The 10,118-nt window shown below is 48.6% G+C and overlaps 1 pseudogene; it reads left to right on the top strand.

Moving 5' to 3' along the window:
* Nucleotides 1-9,286: 9,286 nt before the first annotated feature.
* LOC134738159 (large ribosomal subunit protein eL21-like) lies at nt 9,287-9,830 on the top strand (annotated as a pseudogene).
* The last annotated feature ends 288 nt before the right edge of the window (nt 9,831-10,118 follow it).

Below are 10,118 nucleotides of genomic sequence, written 5' to 3'. Positions count from 1 at the left end.
GGGGTTTTATCATGTTAGCCAGGCTGGTCTCCAACTCCCGACCTCAGGTGATCCGCCTGAGTCGGCCTCCCAAAGTGCTGGGATTACAGGCATGAACCACTGAGCCTGGCCTCTAAAAAATTTTTTTTTTTCTTTTTGAGACGGAGCTTTGCTCTTGTTGCCCATGCTGGAGTGCAATGGAGCGATCTCGGCTCATGGCAACCTCTGCCACCTGGGTTCAAGTGATTCTCCTGCCTCAGCCTTCCTGAGTAGCTGGGATTACAGGCATGCGCCACCATGCCCAGCTAATTTTGTATGTTTAGTGGAGATGGTTTCTTCATGTTGGTCAGGCTGGTCTCAAACTCCCAACCTCAGGTGATCCACTCGCCTCGGCCTCCCAAACTGCTGGGATTACAGGCATGAGCCACGGTGCTGGCCTAAAAAATTTTTAAGTAAAAATAAAAAATAAATGTTTTCCATAAGAAAAGAAGAAATCACACTGGTTTGGCAGTTTACATGTTCTTTTTTTTTTTTTCTTTTTTTGAGACAGAGTCTCACTCTGTCGCCGAAGCTGGAGTGCAGTTGTGCCATCTCAGCTCACTGCAACCTCCGCCTTCCAGGTTCAAGCAATTCTCCTGCCTCAGCCTCCCAAGTAGCCAAGATTGTGCTGCTGCACTCCAGCCTGGGGGACAGAGCAAGACTATCTCAAAACAAACAAACAAAAAAAACACCAAAACAATGGTCTCCTATACTTTTTTTTTCATTCCATTCCCAGTGTATCCTCCACAGCAATACTTTTTATTTAACAAACCTAATACCCAATGTGAAAGTACTTTTTAAATTTTTTTGGAGGTCTAGTCCCGCTCAGTTGCCCAGGCTGGAATGCAGTGGTGTGATCCCGGCTCACTGGACCTCCACCTCCTGGGTTCCAAGTGACTCTCCTGCCTCAGCCTCCCCCGTAGCTGGGATTACAGGTGAGCGCTACCAGGCCCGGCTAATTATTTTTTGGATTTTTAGTAGAGATGGGGTCTCACCATGTTGCCCAGGCTGGTCTTGAACTCCTGAGCCCAGGTAATCCACCCACCTCAGCCTCCCAAAGTGCCGGGATTACAGGTGTGAGCCATCATGCCCAGCCTCAATGTGATAGTATTAAAAGGTGGGGACTTGTCACCTGGGGGAGAAGAAGGGGAGGCACAGGACCCCAGAAAGTGTCCTGAGCAGGAGGCTTGTGTCCTTGGGGGTGGGGCAGCAGCCCTGGTGCTGACCTGTCCTTGCCCTGACCTAGGCCTGTCTTGCTGGGCCAGGCAGGGGCTATGGCAAATGAGCGAGACAAGGTGGCCAGGCCGTGAGCCAGGAACAGTGGGAGTCAGGAATGCCAGACAGTGTGTGCTTGGGTGAGGGAAACCCGGGATAGGGCCCATGGGGGATGGAAGGGAGCTGGTGGGGGAGCTGCCCACACAGACAGGCCTGGGTGGCACCCAAGAGGTGTGGGGGTCAGGGGCCTCAGACTCATGGCATAAGACAGGCATGAGGTGTTGGGGGTCTGGGTGAGGGGGTTGACAAACTGCCAGGCTGGAGCAGGGGGTGTCTGGAGGGCCCAAGGTGTTATGGGATCAGGAAGTGGGGGACACTGGAGTGTTTGTGGGTTGCTAGAATAGCTGTGGGATGCACTGGTCTAAGTTGGGGGTGACAGTGGTTGGCACACGGGGAGGTTGATTTGTGTAGGCACAGGGGATTGTGGGAATGGGGGCTGGTAGGGTCTCAAAAAATGGGGCCCAAGCTCAGAAGGAGCAGGCAAATGAGGATTAGGGAGGGGATGCTGTAGGTTAGAATGAAGGCTCTGCCTCCTCTGAGCTTGGAGCCTGGGAAAGGGGCCAGGGTGGATTTATGATGGTACAGGCAGTGCTGGGGGCTCCCGACAGGCCCCGGGCAAGGAAGAGGCTGCAGAATGCCCGCTCTGCCATTACAGACCAATTACACTGAGACAGCAGGGTTTGCAGCACAGAAAGAGCTTCGTGATCACAGGGCACCTAGCAAGGAGATGAGAGGAGACCCTCAAATCCATCTCCTTGAAGAATTCTGGGCTGGGGTTGTTACCAGTGGAAAGTGTCTGAGTTACTGGTGGCGAATCTGTACAGGTCTGCAGCAACTTCAGTTCTTGCCTCCTCAGAAGAAAGAATTTGACTGAGGGGCATAAGGCAGAAAAAGAGATGGAGGTGAGTTTCAGAGTAGAGTGGAAGTTTATTTAAAAAGTCTTTAGGACATGAAAGAAAGGAAAGTTTACTTGGAAGAGACCTGACCAGGCACCTGAAGGTCAAGAGCCCCGTTTAACTGTGATCCTAGGACTTTATAGGCTCGCCTCTTTCTCATGATTCTTCTCTGAGAGTGGGCTGCCCTCATGCTCTGTGCTCTCTTTACCTTTGGGAAGTGAGCATGCACAGTGTATGTAGGAAGTTGTATACATGCCCATCTGAGGCTTTCTTCCCTTTTCTGGTGGAGTGTCCTGGAAAGGTCATACGTAGCCATTTTGTCTGGTTTTTTTTTTTTTTTTTTTTTTAGACGGAGATTTACTCTTGTTGCCCAGGCTGGAGTGCAATGGCATGGTCTCAGCTCACTGCAACCTCCACTTCCCAGGGTTCAAGCGATTCTCCTGCCTCAGCTTCCCGAGTAGCTGGGACTACAGGTGCGCACCACCACACCTGGCTAATTTTTGTATTTTTAGTAGAGACGGGGTTTCACCATGTTGGTCAGGCTGGTCTCAAACTCCTGACCTCAGGTGACCCATCCACCTCAGCCTCCCAAAGTGCTGGGATTACAGGCGTGAGCCACCATGCCCGACCTGCCATTTTGTCTCTTAATGCACATGCCCAGGAAGTTGCTTCTCCCTGGCACCTGCATTCAATTAACACTTTAATGTTAACAGCTGTGGATCATCAGGAGCTTGTCTCACTCTGGCGCTGTGGCACCAACCGCCAATTTACAGTTTTAGAGAGGCAATGTGATAACTGTCGAACCATCACCTGACATTCCTAGTGGCTGAGGGAGAAAAGCCCTCTCCTTCACTGCTCATGTCTATGTAACTACCTGTAACAGGGTTTTTAAAGGGATCATGAAGGGTAAAGGGCTAGAAAATTGGGCTCATTGATTGGTTGGGGTAAAGGGGATTAAATTTTCAGGAGGTGGAAACTGCATTCTTTTTTTTTTTTTTGGAGACGGAGTCTCACTCTGTCACCCAGGCTGGAGTGCAATGGCACGATCTCGGCTCACTGTAACCTCTGCCTCCCAGGTTCGAGTGATTCTCCTGCCTCAGCCTCTCAACCTCCAAGTAGCTTGGGCTACAGGCACATGCCACCACACTCGGCTAATTTTTGTATTTTTAGTAGAGACGATGTTTCACTATGTTGGCCAGGCTGGTCTCGAACTCCTGACCTCGTGATCCGCCCGCCTCCGCCTCCCAAAGTGCTGGGATTATAGCTGTGAGCCACTGCACCCAGCAAAAACTGCATTCTTTAGTGAGTGAGTTCCTGTGGGGTCCTTCAGAGAAGCCGGAATCAGCAGTTTCACTGGTGGCTGATGTGACACCTCGGTTCTTGTCTTCTTGGTTTAAAAGAATTTAAACAAGAGACACACAGCAAAGAAGTGCAGCATAGAGTAATTTATTGCAAAGGAAGAATATTTTGAAAGTTACGTGCAGAATGGACAGTATACTGTGAGAGAGAGAGGATTCAAGGCAAGCTGCTCATAGGGGTGAGACAGCAGAGACTCGCAGCAGGGGGACTCCCTTTATGGGAGTCTTACATGATTATTCATAAGGTGGTGGGAAGAGGTGTTGCTAGTAAGCATGTTCCGGGTGGTCTTCTGGGTGCACATGCACAGTAGCTGTACATGCTTGTTCATATGTCACATGTCTCACTAGCATATTACATCTCCATGTAGGGCTGTCTTCTTCTATTATAATGAGCAAAATGTCAGTTTGAGGACAGGTAAAATTAAAATGCTCATGCTGTCTATGGGGGAAATTCCCTACTGAAGACAGCTTTGCTTGAATGTGCTCAATGACAATGCGAATGCTGAGGCTCACTGTGTTGACTGTATGGGTGCCATGGTCGCTGCATCCCGAGAACACGGTCACTCCCTTAACTACCTATCCTGCCTCAGTTTCATTGCTACGCAGGACCTGAAAGAATATCTCAAATGGAAAAGTTAACGTTTTATAATGTTCCAGTTGTTATCTATAGAGCAGTGAAGGGGAACTATGACCCTGTGACAGGGTCTATGTGACTCTGGAGCAACAGGCAGCAAACAACTCTGAGCAAGTGGGTCAGAGAGCAGCTGACCTCATGGCCAATGCTGTGTGTGCTGCAAGCTGGGCTGATTTCCATTTCGCCCCTCCCTTCTTCCCTGATTAATTTCATAAAGTTGATAGGGAAGGTTTCAGTGGGATCTTGGCCACTCTCATAAAGGAGGCTGTTCTGAGGGGCTGGGAAGGAGGCCTCATGAGAGGAGGAAGGGCTTGAGCCAGGGTCCCTGATGTTGGGGTGGAGTGGAGGGCAATATTAGCTTCAGCATGTGCGCAGAAGAAGGCTTGGGGGTTCTGAGTGGTTGGGGTGCTACTGTGAGAGGGGGTCACCTTCAGAGAAGGGGCAACAGGAGGTGGGAAGCCCTGGTAAAGATTCAATTCCCCAAGTGGCCCAGATGCTCTAAAAATGGCTTGCCTCAGGGACTGTCCACCACCAAAATATCTCAGCACTCTCTCTTGGTATTTAATCAGATAAAGCCCCAGGATCTGAAGCCCCAGGTTCAGATCCCGCCTTGCCATTGGCTTGCAGGATCTATGACCTTGGCAAATGGCTTTGCCCCTTGCCTCAATTTCTTTTTCTGCAGAATGTGACAGGAGTGTTCTCTACTTCCTGGGGGTGTTTAAAACATTAAATAGTAATTAGCTCTTAATAGCTAACACATTGAAGCCTGATGCCCAGGGCTTGATGCATGATTGTTAATTCCTCCCAACAAGATGGGATTGTTGTTATACCCATTGTATAGATGAGGAAATTGAGGCCTGGTGCTCCGAGATACAGACACACACACACATCATGAGGCATTTGGGAAGTGACTGTCATGAGGGTGGAACCCTCATTAATGGGATTGGTGCCCTTATAAAACAGGTTGAAGAGAGCTGCCTTGCTCCTTCCACTAGGTAGGACACAAGATGGTGCCATCTATGAGGAACAGGCCCTCACCAGACACCAGATCTGCTGGTGCCTTGATCTTGGATTTCCTAGCCTCCAAAACTGTGAGCAATACATTTCTGTTGTTTATAAATTACCCAGTCTAACACATCTTGTTACAGCAGTTGAACAGACTAAGACAAGTGTCCTCACCACCGGGGGGGGGGGGGGGGGGGGGGGGGAAGATGTGAGGTCATGGATAGGTTAATTACCTGGAATTACCTGGTTAATTACCTGTGAATCCTTTCACAGTGTGTTAATATACACATATCAAAACACTATGTTGGGTTGGCACAGTGGTTCACGCCTATAATCCCAGCACTTTGAGAGGTGAGAGTGTAACTAAGCAGGTTAGCAGCTTAGTCTCAAACTTTAAGACTTTTTTTTCCTTTCCCTCTTTCTCCTCCCCCAACGAGTCTCAAGATAGAACTCTGAGACCAGCTGCATATGTGTTTCCTTTCATCGTGAAATACACCCTCGGAATGTGCTGAACCTCCACGCCCTTTCTTTTCCTATTCTATGTTTCCATGCCTTATGCACATGTATTTACCTAGATGCTCGTTAAGTACACACCATTACCTGGTCATATATTTCCTTCAGCTTCAGGGACTGGATCTGGATATGGACCAGACACCTCTAGCCACAGTGATGGCAATGTCTTCTTCACCAGATGAACAATACTTCAAGACAAGCCACTGGAGCAGGTCACGCCACCCGACAACTCCTAGTTCCGCTGCCTCTTCTGCACTCCAAACTCTCTCTTCAAAAACTCCTGGATTCCCTCCACAAATTGAAGAGTGGAAATATTTGCAAATAACTACACTCACTCCTCCCCTTGCTAGCATGGATAATAAAACTCACTCTCTTTATCACACCTCACTCTTATTATATTGGCTTATTTTTACAAGTGGCGAGCAGCTGGACCCTTCTACTGATTACAGGAGGATCACTTGAGGCCAGGAGTTCAAGACCCGCCTGGGCAACATAAGACGCTGTTTCTGCAAAAAATTAAAAATTAGCTGGGCATGGTGGCAAGTGCCTATAGTCTCAGCTACTCAGGAGGCTGAAGTGGGAGGATGGGTTGAGCCCCCAGGAGCTTGAGGCTGCAATGAGTTATGATAGCGCCACTGCACTCCAGCCTGGCCAGAGCCTGTCTCTTAAAACAAAAACAACTCCCTGCCCCACCCATCACTTTGTATACTTTATTTTTTGAGACAGGGTCTCACTCTGTTATCCAGGCTAGAATGCACTAACACAATCTTGGCTCACTGCAACCTCTACCTCCCAGGTTCAAGCGATTCACCCACCTCAGCCTCCCAAGTAGCTGGGACTACAAGTGCACACCACGACGTGGGCCTGGCAAATTTTTGTATTTTTTGGTAGAGATGGAGTTTTACCATGTTGGCCAGGCTGCTCTCGAACTCCTGACTTCAAATGAGCCACCCACCTTGGCCTCCCAAAGTGACGGAATTAGAGGCGTGAGCTACCGTGCCTGGTCCATGTTATACACTTTAAATATGCTTTTAAAAACCATGCCCATTGGACTTGGGTATTGGTTACATGGTGGTTCCCTTTAAAATTATTCATGATGGCCAGGTGCAGTGGTGCCTGCGTGTAATCCCAGCGCTTTGGGAGAGGTCAAAGTGGGAAGATTGCCTGAGCCCAGGAGTTTAAGACCAGCATGGCAACATAGGGAGACCCCATCTCTACTTTTTTTTTTTTTTTTTTTTTTTGAGACGGCTTTTGCCCTTTTGCCCAGGCTGGCATGCAGTGGCACGATCTCGGCTCACCGCAACCTCCGCCTTCCGGTTTCAAGTGATTCTCCCGCCACAGCCTCCCGAGTAGCTGGGATTACAGGCTCCCAGCACCACGCTCGGCTAATGTTTGTATTTTTAGTAGAGATAGGGTTTCACCATGTTGACCCGGCTGGTCTCAGACTCCCGACGTCATGATCCGCTCGCCTTGGCCTCTCCAAGGGCTGGGATTACAGGCATGAGCCACCACACCCGGCCTTTTTTTTTTTATTTTTTTGAGACAGAATTTCGTTCTTGTTGCCTAGGCTGGAAATGGCGTGATCTCGGCTCACTGCAACCTCTGCCTCCTGGGTTCAAGCGATTGTCCTGCCTCAGCCTCCCAAGTAGCTGGGATTACAGGCACATGCCACCACACCTGGCTAATGTTCGTTTTTGTTTTTGTTTTTTGAGAGGAGTCTCGCCCTGTCGCCCAGGCTGGAGTGCAGTGACACGATCTCGGCTCACTGCAAGCTCTGCCTCCCGGGTTCACGCCATTCTCCTGCCTCAGCCTCCCGAGTAGCTGGGACTACAGGCACCCGCCATCACGCCCTGCTAATTTTTTGTATTTTTAGTAGAGACGGGGTTTCACCATGTTAGCCAGGATGGTCTCCATCTCCCAACCTCGTGATCCGCCCACCTCGGCCTCCCAAAGGGCTGGGATTACAGGCGTGAGCCACCACGCCTGGCCAATTTTTGAATTTTTAGTAGAGATAGGGTTTCATCATATAGGTCAGGCTGGTCTCGAACTCCTGACCTCAGGTGATCTGCCCGCCTTGGCCTCCCAAAGTGCTGGGATTACAGGCATAAGCCACCGCACCCGGCCTCTATTTTAAAATAAATAAATCAATCATTATGGAGCATGTTAGTTTAATGAACTTTTCGGTATATTTCACCACGTTCACAGCTTGCATGGGTTGAAAATGAAAAGAAAAATGCCTGTCAAATAACTAATAAAGACTAACTAGGCTGGGCCCGGTTGCTCATGCCTATAATCCAAGCAGTTTGGTAGGCCAAGATGGACAGACTGCTTGAGCCCAGGAGTTTGAGACCAGCCTGGGCAACATGGTGAAACCTTGTCTCTGCAAAAATACAAAAATTAGCTGGGCATGGTGGCATGTGTCTGCAGTCCCAGCTACCCAGGGGGCTGAGGTGGGAGGATCACTTGAGTCTTGGAGATCGAGACTGTAGTGAGCCAAGATCATGTCACTGCCACTGCACTCTAGCCTGGGTGACAGAGTTAGATCCTGTCTCAAAAAAGAAAAAAAAAAAAAAAAAGACGAGATGTCAAGAGGCTGATAGGTAATCTGAACCCCTGTGATGCTTTTTAAAATTTTTCACATTATTAAAACATTTTTTTGCCAGGTGCGGTGGCTCACGCCTATAATCCTGGCACTTTGGGAGGCCAAGCCAGGTGGATCACCTGAGGTCAGGAGTTCGAGACCAGTCTGACCAACATGGCAAAACCCCATCTCTACTAAAAATACAAAATTTAGCTGGGCATGGTGGCAGGCACCTGTAATCCCAGCTACTTGGGAGGCTGAGGCAGGAGAATCACGTGAACCCAGGAGGCAGAGGTTGCAGTGAGCCGAGATCAAGCCATTGTACTCCAGCCTGGGCAACAGAGTGAGACTCTGTTTCAAAAAAAATTGTTTTTATAAGATGGTGTCCCACTATGTTACCCAGGCTGGCTTGAACTCCTGGGCTCAAGCAATCCTACTGCCTCAGCCTCCCAAGTAGCTGGGATTACAGGCATGTGCTTCTACACCCACCGGCTCATCTGTGGTGCTTTTGAATCTAATATTCACCAGCCCGAATTTCTAAGAATGGGGAATAGGGTCCCTAAGGTCTCAAAAGGGCTTCAGCAGACTCAAGTTTGGGATCCAGCATCTACTAAAACAAGTTTTAACTACTGCACTTTTCTAAGAGAGTCATATACTATATAATTGCAAGGGAAAAGATAAAACAATATGACTTGAAATTTTGTGTTGTGGCCTGGCATCTTGGGGTGGGACTTGGCCAGGCCAGCTATGAGGAACTGTCCCAGATTGCATCATCTCTAAGAGTTTTCAGAGCCTCAGGTCATGTGTACTCTAAATGGGGCTCCGTGCTCAGCACCGGCATTCTTGTGGAAGTTTGGACAAAGATGGCACCAGCTGCATTCCTGGGTTGCAGAATAACACAGGAAGTAGCTTCATCTCAGGGTATCATCTCTCTACTGTAGATCTGGTTATATTCTACTGCTACAAGACCATGAATTCCTTTAGAAAAAAGGTGTCGGAAGCCTTTCGGCCAGAACCGCCATCTTCCAGTAATTCGCCAAAATGACGAACACAAAGGGAAAGAGGAGAGGCACCCGATATATGTTAGGCCTTTTAGAAAACATGGAGTTGTTCCTTTGGCCACATATATGCGAATCTACAAGAAAGGTGATATTGTAGACATCAAGGGAATGGGTACTGTTCAAAAAGGAATGCCCCACAAGTGTTACCATGGCAAAACTGGAAGAGTCTACAATGTTACCCAGCATGCTGTTGGCATTGTTGTAAACAAACAAGTTAAGGGCAAGATTCTTGCCAAGAGAATTAATGTGCGTATTGAGCATATTAAGCACTCTAAGAGCCGAGATAGCTTCCTGAAACGCGTGAAGGAAAATGATCAGAAAAAGAAAGAAGCCAAAGAGAAAGGCACCTGGGTTCAACTAAAGCGCCAGCCTGCTCCACCCAGAGAAGCACACTTTGTGAGAACCAATGGGAAGGACCCTGAGCTGCTGGAACCTATTCCCTATGAATTCATGGCATAATAGGTGTTAAAAAAAATAAATAAATAAAGGACCCCTGGGCTATAAAAAAAAAAGAAAAGAAAAGAAAAAAGGTGCCGGAAGCTGGCAGTGGTGGCTCACACCTGTAATTTCAGCACTTTGGGAGGCTGAGGCAGGAGGATTGTTTGAACTCAGTAATTCAAGGCTAGTATGGGCAACACTGGGCAACAATGGGGTCTGGGAGACCCCATCTGTACAAAAAATTAAAAATTAGCCAGGCATGGTGGTGTATGCCTGTGTGGTCTCAGCTGCTAGGGAGGCCGAGGTGGGAGAATAGCTTAAACCTACGAGGTTCAAACT

The sequence above is a fragment of the Pongo pygmaeus genome, chromosome 15, assembly GCF_028885625.2.
Source record: "Pongo pygmaeus isolate AG05252 chromosome 15, NHGRI_mPonPyg2-v2.0_pri, whole genome shotgun sequence".
Classification (NCBI taxonomy): domain Eukaryota; kingdom Metazoa; phylum Chordata; class Mammalia; order Primates; family Hominidae; genus Pongo; species Pongo pygmaeus.
Note: the sequence above shows the minus strand (reverse complement) of the source record. Positions and strands in the feature narration are given on the sequence as shown.